Consider the following 11830-nt stretch of genomic DNA (forward strand, 5'->3'; position numbering starts at 1 on the left):
CTGCTGATATCATCTGAAATCCCATCCACTGTTGATAATAAAACGGCTTTTTCCCCTGTCCTTGACTTCCTTTTCATCTTACCTCCCTTCCATTATCATCTCCTTTTACCTAGCTTAATGTTATTCATGCTATACAAATTCTGGACGGATTTTTCCACTTCATTTTATCCATTGAAATGTGCCCGATGCCTTTTTCTTTAAATAAAATACAGTATAAAAGAGAGAGGTAAGGTAATTGATAATTTCATACATCTGGAATAGGCTAATTATCACCTGGCAAGTACCAGAACTTACCATAACTCGCTTGCCAATTTTCCTCGTTTGTTCTTCGCTTTGAAATATCCCGTATAGCCGATTCTCGTCAAAATATATATAAGAAAGGAAGGGAGAAGCCTTAGTGATATTTACATCTTCACCTGGAAACTACCTAATTTATTATGTATTGTCTAGATTTCCTGCCAAATCATTTCATACCATATAAATTAGTAGCTGTCACCACGCTGCTGCCCCTAGGCCACATCATTCAGTTTACTGTCGTCTTTTAAGGTGAAGCCATGTTGGATTCATGGCTGTCCAATTCCGCCGCTTATTTAGCCCCTTCCAAAGGGCACTGTGACCTCCACCCCTAACCTCGTGTGTGAAGGGGTAAAGGGCTAAGTGTCTCTGTTGTGGAATGTGAACTGGCTAATTTATCAATGATAATGATGGACATTGACTATTATCTTTCTGTTGACTCTAAAACAGTGAATGTGGAAATTTAAGTTTTGTGTAAATTGTAAGTGAAAGCAGTGAACGTAAATATAACTGAACAGTGGAAAAATAGTTTTTTATGTTACTGCAAGTAACAGTGCATAACATAGTGTAAATAAAATAGAAACGTAAATAATGTAAGTAAAATAGGGAAATGTAAATAGACATAAAAATAATTAGTAATATAAGAATATAAGTATAAATAATAGGAGTAATGACAGAGAAAGTGAAAGATTCGCTCTAGCATGTATAAATACTTGGATTAATGAAAGTGAAAGTGAAAGCTTCGTTCTCTACGCTAGAAGTTTACTGAACGAGAAAGTGAATGCCTGGAGTGAAAATAAACTACTAGTACTGAAAGAAACTTATGGATAAATACTGTATATATAAATAAGTGTAATAAAGTACAGTACTAGGAATATAAAGTGTGAGTGTGTTTATAAATAATAAGTGACAGCTCCACCTCAGAATACCATCGGGGAACGCATAATAGTGGGAAAGTTCATATGCGCTTGTAATTTACATTGCTTTCACAGTTTTATTTTTTGGAATATGTATTCCAAACTACTTGAAATTCATAGAATAGTGTTGGTAGTTATAATATCAGGCAGTGGTAACCAAATTATGGGGTATCAGGAAGTGTAAAGTGGAGACTTCATTACCCAAATTGTGAAGTCTCCACAAGTCCCATACAGTAGTCGACGAAGGCTCAACAAACATCCCAGGAGTCAGCTGAAGGTATGTGCCATAAGCTTATATAATTATAATATTCTAGGGCTAATAACTGATTTTTGGCAAATATTTTTACAACATCAGTCGGAGCGCGATTTTCCCCTCGGGATCACAGACGTGTACACTCCCCAATACGCCCGCGGTTAAGAGTGTTAATGATCCGAGAAGAATTTTCCCCACGACAGCAACGCTGATAATAATAATAATAATAATAATAATAAAAATAATAATAATAATGATAATGATAATAATAATAATAATAATAATAATAATAAAAATAATAATAATAATAATAATGATAATAATAATAATAATAATAATAATAATAATAATAATAAAATAATAATAATTATAAGAGTTGTAATACTACTACTACTACTATCATTACTAATACTACTAATACTAATAGTACTACTACTACTCCTACTGCTACTACTATTACTACTACTACTAATACTACTACTACTACTACCCTACTACTACTACTGCTACTACTACTACCAATATTATTATTATTATTATTTGCCAGTGTCTGGCTAGGAAATTATTATTCAGATAAGACAGTTTAATGAGTATGTACTCAAGCTTCCAACAAACAGGTTAGTCAAGAGGGGACCAGAAAGCATCACGATTGTGTTTCTCCACAATGCTTGATAGAAGGGACTGTATCTCATTCAGGTGGTGCACGTAATGGGCCAGGATGATGGGTTACTGAGACCTCCATGGCTCTAGGTCGTAGAAGCAGGGAGACTACATTTTGGACTACCATCACTCCGCCTCCTGGGCCTATCAGGGCCCCTATCCTCATGACACCATTATTCATAAATTAAAACCAGGACCCAGTGAGTGTCAGGGACTGCCAGCAGGAAAGCCCACAACATCTCACCCCATAAATTAAATCTAACTTAAAGGAGATGGTTCTGAAGAGGATAAGGTTGTGGCGATAATTTCTATTTATGAAACTGGAGGTTTGTGTGCAGAGCACAAGTTTGAGCGATAATCATTGACAGGAGAGGAAGAATGCTGTGCTTCAGAATGAGAAGGAGAACTTGGAGGATCACAAGAAGGACTCAGGATGAAGATGTAGTAGGCTACCCCTGAGTGACTCCTCCAATATCAGACCCCTCGGGGCATGCTTAAGATCACCTGCTTGCACCCACTTGGTATTACTAGTGGAGTGGTTCCTTTAGCTCAAACTTGTTACCATTACTTATATATCATAAGGTGTGGACCTGTAAATTTATCATCTAATTTAGAACTAATGCGTGTATATGAATGAGCAAATACTAAGTCTCCAACGTTGATGCTGATAGGTGACACAGGCTTATTATGGCATTGTATCATATTCTCTTTAGATGAGGCCAGTACAGCTTTTACAAACTGATGCAGTAGTCTGTCATTTCACGTTCACATACCATCCAAATTACAAAGTGAACTAAGGCTCTGGACAACAGCACTAAAGAGGGCAATTCTTAATCAAATCCATGTAAGACAAAAGAATGGAGTTTCGCCAATGGATGTGTTGATGGGAGTTATTGATTGAGGTGGCAACTTGGGGTATCCACTCATTCAGACAGGTACTCTGAGAGCCCAAGTCCCTTAAGCACTCCAACACTTTTTGATTTTGCCTTTCGACAAGGCCTTTGGAAGCTGGATGATTGGGTATAACATTGCATTTATATATGTTATACTTACTTGGTAAATCCCAATAAGAAGACTGTTGGTAAACTCTGTACCATTATCTATAATAACAGTAGACAGTGTAGTGAATGGGCAAATGATGTGGTCACTGAAGGGACGAGCGACTCTTTGTGGTCTTGTCTTGGAGAGCTACAAGGACTCAGTAACATGAGACATGACCGACTGCCAAGAACAAAATTAATACTCTGCACCAGATTCCATAAGAGGTAAGTTAACCCCTAACCCACAGGCTGTCACTTTCGTGACATTCGTTACATAAGTACAATACCGTGGGGCATCGCTTTTGTGATTCAGGGATTTTTAAAATTGCCCAGGCCCTTCAAGTGCGATCTTGTATCATCTATCAGTACTGCCAGGTATGTAGCTATAGGCAGTGATGCTAATAGGGTGCTAGTACTCAGATCCAGTGTTAACTTAGCCATTTCTCCGTGTTTGCCTTGCCTCCACACCTCCCCTCCCTTACCATCTCCCCTGCCAACCTACAGCCTCGTTGCAAGACGCAACTTCCTGGCCGTTTTTTTTCATTCGCTTTTACTCATTGGAAATGTGCCTCATCCCCTATTCTCTAACTAGAAAATATATAAAAAAAGGGAAAAGGCTAAACTGATACTGCCATTGGCCATGAAGAAGGTAATTTATCACCTCATGTGCACCTGGTCGCTAATTTTCCGTGTTCAATACACATTGAAATGTCTATTACGGCCTATTCTCATGCTGAAAAAAAAAAAAAAAAAAAAGGAAAGGAAGTGATACTCCCATTGACTCATGAAGTAGCTAATTTATCATGTATTGTCCAGATTTCCTGCACAGTCATTTGAGAGCATATAAATTAGCAGTTGTCACCACACTGACATTGTCAACACTTGTCTGTCCTTATCCCCACGACAGTTCATAGCTGTGCATTGAGGTGACTGAATGTCTGATACACACCCGCACACTTTCGCTTGTTCTTAACCCACTGCAAAGGGCATTCTGACCTCTATCCCTATGAAACCTTGTTTGGGAAGGGGTAAAGGGCTAAGTGACTCTATGTGGCCTGGGAACTGGCTGAATTATCCATGATAATGATTATGAGTGACTATGATCTTTTGGGTGACTCATGTGATGAAGGGATGGAGGAAATGGAGGCTAAATAATGTTCGTAAGAACACTGAAAGTGAAAGCTTCGCTCTCTGTGCCAGTTAACTGAAGGTGACAGTGCATAAGATAGTGTAAATAGTACAATAGAAATATAAATTATAATTAATATTAGAATATTAGTATAAATAATGTTACTAAAAAACACTGAAAGTGAAAGCCTCAATTTCTACGCCAGTTTAACATTGAAAGTGACAGTGAATGTTTGGAGTGAAAATAAAATACTAGTACAAGCAGAAGAAAACTTATGTATCTATCTATCTATCTATCTGTATCTGAATATCTATATCTATACCTATATATATCTATCTATCTGTCTATCTATCTATCTATCTATATAAGTGTATAAAGTATTGACATAAAGTTTGAGTGTTTATGAATACCAAATGACAGCTCTGGCTCTAAATAGCTGCTGGGAAGTGCGGGTGGGAAGCGCTCACATATTCCTAAAACAAGATGCTTTCATAGTTTTTTTTTTTTTTTTAATATGGATTCTAAACTACTTCAGAAATTCATAGAACAAAGTTTGTATTGATACCAAAGTCAGTGGTAGAGCCCACATGGGACTGTGGGTAATGTAAAGTGAAGGCCTTGTTACCCAACTTCACAAAGTCTTCAAAAGACCCATATAGTCTACTAAGGCTCAACAAACATCCCAGGAGAAAGCTGGGAAAGTAAGTGCTGTATGCATATTTAATTATAATATTCTAGGACTGATAACTGATTTTTGGCAAATTAAAAAAAATAAGTAAGTCAGAGTGCTGCTATCCCGCAGGAGGGGCATGGCGGGGTCCAGCCATCCCTCTGGGGGTATTGGGTTTAGGAGGTCGATTGAAACGGTTTCCCATGGGATGTGATGGGAAATCCAGATATTGCAAAAGTTGGGCAGATAATCCAACTGGACCCTTATCCCCTTAAAGTCTAATCGCATCACCTGATGCGATTTGAGTTTTATGCCAAAATGCTCTAATCGTTTCAGTTGAGCGGGCCCCTGTGAAGAACTGCGGGTGCTTCCTCCGCCTCGATTATGATGTACATGTCTTCAGGCTAATGAGAACTTTCACCCCTGAGGTGGTGTGGAGGGGGGATTTTTTGACTCAACTCCGGGCGGTGGGGGGTATCCCTCTCTAGGCCACCCCTGTGCCATGCTCCTGCTCCACTCCCTCACTCCCTCCTTGTCCCCCATCTCTCTCCCACCTCTCCATGTACCTGCTTCTCTCCTCCCACCACCAACTATGTCCCTTTCCACCCACCTCACCCCTCCTCCTACTCTATTAGCCATGTGTCCCCCCCAAACCCGACCCCATCCCTCCCTCCTTGTCCCTCAATACCCTTCCAACCCCCTACAGACCCCCGAGAGGCATCCTCAGGCCTGATGTACATATCTGTTAGGTATTACTTCTACTTCTTCCCTAATTCTACATATAACTACATCTCACTCTGTTCATTTCCTCACGTCATACCTACCAGTTTCCGCCGCCAGAAAAGTTGGTGAATGCTATGTGTTGTACTATATATGACGCATCTTTTTTTTTTTTCATTCTCCTGACAGTCTGCCCAGAGTAGTATCTTTGGTTAGTTTCCGTCTCTGAGCAAACATTTACTCTGGGTAAACACAACCGCCAACCGTTCATGGTCTGCCCGTTTGTTAGTTAGTTAGGGAACCATTGCTTATAACAAATAACTGATGATTTAGTGCACTGCCTACATTTTGCACTAATTCTTTTCAACCCAATAGTTTGAGGCTGCTTATAGTTATTACTTTCGTTCCAAATTTTGTTGTATGTTTCATGACTGACTACTGATTACTTATTTTTATGAATTCCTTTGTATTTTACCCATGTGGTCCTGGTCTCTGGCATGTCGGCCAGGGATCAACCCAGAGTATCACGACTGTGATTAACACCCAGCAAGGTGCAGAAAGTTCTCACCACAAATATCGCGTCAGGCATGGTTACCTTCAATGTACTTGAAAGTCAATGCATTGCATATGTTTTCCTTATTTCTGTTATATTGGGCCACCAGATTGTAAAGTGAGGCTCTGTTCTTTTCATTACTTTCATCTAAAATGCTGTGTATATCTCTTTTTCTCAACGTCGTGACACAAACACACAAATGCTATGTGCGACAGTGTTGGTTAGCATTTTTTTGCACTTCCTTCACAATGAAATTTCCACACACTTACGTTCATGTATTTTTCATCAATCACAACTGAATAACTATAATTTGTATTCCTTTGAGATCATCTCACGTGCTCCTCTTTCCAGCGTCAACCCAGACAATCCTGACCGTGATTTAGCACCGACATACGAGGGAAAGGTTTTCACACAAACATAAAGTATCTGTGCAAACACACCTGCACTGAAAATATGGGGCATAAAGCTTCTCTCCTTTCCTGTAGAAAGGCCAGAATGCACTTTCTTTCCTCATACTGTGAGGATATTGTACTTACTGGGTAGATAGACCTGACTTCCCACAATGGCTGACGAACAACCCAAACCATCAACCTCTACGGTGATTACCCACAAGAGAGCCAGCCCCAGGGATACATTGACCCCACCAACAAGGAGGGTCCGAAGGTGCCTTGACATGTCTGCTGATATACGGCAGGCATTCGCTGAAATTGTTAGCAGCAAGGAGGAGCTTTTGTCCGACGACAGCTCCTCGTCCGAGGCGCCTTCCTGCAGTGAGTTGCCCTCGGAGTCGAGTGAGGAGGAGGAGAAGGAGTAAGAGGAAGACGACGAGGATGACGGCGAGTGGCAGGCTGCCCAAGGATGTAAGCGACGCGGCCACAGGAGGGACAAGCCTGTCAGCCCCCGCTCGCCACCTCCACGCCGAGGGAAGGCTTGTTGCCCTGCCCCTCCCCCCATGGGCCCCGTAGATCCGTGGAAATTCATCTGTGGCTGGTAGAGGAGAATGGCCCCTTCACACCCAACAACTACAACTTTGAAAACCAATCATCAGGGGTGGCTCATAGGTGAGGGACTTAGGTCCCCAGGCCTCGTTCCTAGATTATTTCACCTTGCTGTTCAACGTGTCCCTAGTGCAGATGGCTGTGTGGACAAGACAAACCGCTTCTTCCAATTCTCAGGCAGCAAGAAAGCGGTTTCCTTCTTCTCCCCGTCCAGCAGTGGTATGACACAACAGTGGACGAGATTTAGGTGATACTCACCCTGTTTATGCTCATGTCCATCAACCAGAAGCTAAACATGAGAGAGATTACTGGCAAAAGGGGACTCGTTGGTGGCTATGCCCATATTCGGGAATAACTTGGTTCCGTGACAGGTTTCAGCTGTTACTCTGTTTCTTGCATTCGCAGACAATAGTGCTGCAGATGTTCGTGATATAATGTTCATAATTCACTCAGTGTTTGAGAACTTTGTGGCAAAAATTCCGCGATCTGAGTTTTGGCCTTTTCAGAATCCTAGTTATTGACAAAAGTCTTATGCTCTTTCGAGGATGCGTAGGTTTTTGTCAATACATATGCAAACAAGCATCACTAGTTTGGTCTCAAAATTTTTTGTGTGTTTGCGATTGCATGATTGGTTACATACTTGATCTGATCCTTAACACGTCGCAAGACCATGGATATAGGCCATAACGAGCTGCTGGGTGTGTCTGGTGCAATGGTGCGTAAACTCATGGGCTTCCGCATTTGGGCAAGGGCCATGTGCTGTACCTGGATAATTGGTATATGAGTCCCTGCCCCTGTGCCACCATCTTCCACGAGCACAACACGGGGACATGTGGCACATTGCAGGAGCACTGTAAGCACATGCCCAAATTGCCCCAAATGCAGAAGTCTGGCGACGTGGCCAGAATGCAATGTCAAAACGTCCTGGAGGTGAAGTGGATGAATAAGTGGAGTGTGACGACCCTTTCAACCCTGCACAGTGGAGAGATGGTAGACAGCAGGAAAGAGGGATAGGGAGGGTGAAGTGATACTAAAGCCCAAAGCAATCATGGATTACAACGTGAACATGTGCTTAGTGGATAAGTCAGATATGATGATAGGGAGTGTGGAGTGCACACAGAAAACAGTAAAGTGGTATAGAAAACTTTTCTTTTACCTGGTGGACATGCGCACGCTCACCAATCTGTCTATCTGTTTATCTATATTGCCTGACGCCTTAATCCCATACGGGGTGGACATAAACAAATCGCCTCCATGTCGCCCTGTCCCCCTGCCATTTCACTGCCCTTGCTCCCCAGCTCACACCCTCCTCTCTCATATACCTCTCCACTCCATCTCTCCATCTCATCCTTGGTCTCCCCTGTCCCTCTCTCTCCTACTCCAATCCTCACTCACATTCTCCTCGTCAGTCTCTCATTCTTCATCCTCTCCACATAATCAACCCACTCCTCAATGTTTCCTCCTAACGCTCTCCTATCACATCCAGATTCACACCACAATGCTTCTTCCTATATTACAAGGCAGTTACAGGTGTCGGCCAGTCTCTCACCCTGCAACATTACGTACACGAACTCTGCCGACAAATCCTGGAAAAGTATGGCACATTGGCAATGACAAGTCACATGCGGCTGCGCTGCTCCAGCTTCCCTGACCTAGCGGTGCAGTGCCATACCGTTCGCCGAGTGGCACAACCTGACAAAGCCATCAAGGCACCGCTAGGTAGCACACGGTGTCGCTCCAGCGGGCCTGTCATGTGTGCTATAAGTAATACCAAGCAGCGGCAGAAGGCGAGGAAAATGACCACAAAACAATGTGTGAAGGGTGCGAGACTCTGTTATGCATTCCGTGCTTCAAAATAATATCATACTAAACAACAATTCTGAAAAGTGACAGTGTTTAGGATAAGTGGACAGTGAAAGGACACTGAGTAGAAATATGTGTAATGATAAGTTAGGTCTATGTGGACAGTGATAAAACATGCATAGAAATAAGTGGACAGGAGAGAGGACATGAGTAGAAATAAGTGTAGTAATAAGTGTAATGATAAGTGTGATCAAGTGTAATGGATAATGTGGTCAGTGTGGTAAATGTAATGCTGGTAAGTGTGATAAATAAATGCAATGATAAGTTAGGACAGTAAAAGGAGAAATCGGAAACAAATTATTGTTATTTTTGTTCTCCTTTTCATGTTGATGCATCTATAGCATTATTAAACTTTATTTCGATGTCTTTGATAGTTATAAACGTTTATGTATGTCTGTGTTAGTTTTTGAATCACTGTGAGGCCTTGTAGGGCTACTCCCCACACCTCTTTTATCTCCCCACACCTACAAACACACTTATTTTCATGGTTGGTATGACAAATCCCATTGAAATGGAGGGTTTCTACAAGAGAATTTGGTTGTTGCCGAAATTTTTCTCCCTAAGTACCACCTCAAGCGCCTTGTAGGCCTACTCCCATACTAGTTATCTCCCCACACCTACATACACACTTAGTATTCATGGTAGATGTTACAGAACACACTGAAGTGCTTTCTGTTCATACGAAAAGCTGGTTATTTCCAACCCCTGTACCTATAGGCCTTTTCTCCACAGCTCTACTTCTATCTCTCCACACCTACATAGGACCTGTTTTCATGTCTGGTGTGGCAAAACGCTTTTGAAATGACCTGTTGCAATAAGTGAAAATAGGTAGTTATCAAAGTTTTCACGTTTTTAAAAAAATTTTCAAGAGGGGTAACTATTATTTTAAAAATTAACTTTGACGCGCGATTGTGCGGTAACCATTAGGCCTACGGGGTTGTGGGATTGAGTTGTCAATATGGGAAATTTTCCTCTTTAGCCAGAACACAATCGCTTTGCCCTTGGCGAAAGTCCCCAGAACACCTCCGATTTGCGGTTGTGGGAGGTAAATTCCTGTCTGAAATAATTGTGGTCTTACGGGGTTAATCAATTTACTGCTGTGAATTATTTCCTTCCTCTCTCTGCCTGCTTCTGTGACTGTCCCGCCTCTGTGTACAAGGCATCACACGATTCTGTTGTATCTTTATGGCCATAAATATTTTCTAACTGTGTGCATGTTCGTTTTATCAGCATGGATCAGTAAGCTGAAAAACACCAAGAGGCAGATGTTTTTCTATTATCACTTGCTTTTTGCTCAGTGAAAGCACACAGCAATAATTTCAATTCCATAGCTTCCTATCATACTAGTAGTCACTCGCACTACCTCGGATTTTGTCACTCCTTCTTTCCAACATTCCACAACTGGTGACCTCTGACATGCTTACCCTTCTTATCACCCCCCACCACTACGACTCACTGACACCATGACTCATTCTTACCACTAACTCTCCCATTAAAGTGGGCAAGCGTGATGTATAAAACCGGTTGTCAGACAGCTGGCATTATTAATGATGATATTGTTGATTTATCAGGTGAATGGGAGTAATATCAGTGGATATGATAAGTTTGTTAAAAAGCTAAAGATATCGTGAACCACATGCATGGGGATCATATTTCGGATTTAATTTAGTGCAACAAGTTTTAAGGTGAAGAGGTGCAGGTTGATGAAACAATTACTTTAGTATTCTCGGTGTTACATAGCTTTCATCTTTTATCCGATACATGACTTCGTGTTTATAGTTTATCGTTTGGATAATTATTCATATCATTTTCCACCAAATATTCCCTGTTGCACATCAGACAGGCTATAATAGTAGTATGGCATGGTGGTGTAACACTTTCATGCTGAGGGCTCAAGGCGAATTCTGATCTGCTAGCCTTTGGCCTCTTACACCTTCACGGTAACATTCACTCTATTATGGGAGGGATAATGAGGTCCCTAACCAAAAAAATAAAAATCGTTTTAAATATAGAAGCGTATCTTATGTCTGGGTAATATTGGATGAAACAGTTGGTCACCCTGGACTCTGACTGGACTCCACTCCTGCTGTGGTGTGGAGGTGCAAAGACATGGTAAACTGTTGTCAGTATAATTTCAATTAGTTACCTTCACTGAATTATGGCATCCGGTATTTAAACATTAAGAATGTATTAATTTACATATTTTGAAGGGACATAATCATTAATACCTCTTAAATTCCAATGACCAATATTATATTCATGCTGGCCTTATGATATCGTGTGTGGTAAGCCTGGGAGTAAAATACTGCTGAATCTTTTGCTTTCTTTCAAAAAAAATTCTATCAAGAATTCCTTAAGAAAAAAAAAGCTATATGAGGAACAACTAGTACATATAATTATTTAACATAAATGTTCATACATATTTGCTGACGATTATTCCTTTATTGCACAATAACTACACCACAAAATACAGCAGCCAACCGGGATCACCAAGTTACAAGTGCCGAAGTTCGTTCGTAGAATTCTTTGCTTTACTTCTGGCAGGTATTGCCAGGGTATCGCCAACAAGACACGGCATTGACATGTAGCAGGTTCATGTGTCCGCAAGTGTACTTCTTTGGGTACTAGAAAATATTCTCTGGTGAAAACGTTTGTATTACTGGACTAAGGCAGCACTACTGTTTACACAACAAACAGTTTTATGATAACGCACGTACGGTGATACGGAGGTGC

Source organism: Coenobita brevimanus, unplaced genomic scaffold (assembly GCF_032717465.1).
Source record: "Coenobita brevimanus isolate Jiangsu-jjx unplaced genomic scaffold, ASM3271746v2 jjx.HiC_scaffold_723, whole genome shotgun sequence".
NCBI lineage: Eukaryota > Metazoa > Arthropoda > Malacostraca > Decapoda > Coenobitidae > Coenobita > Coenobita brevimanus.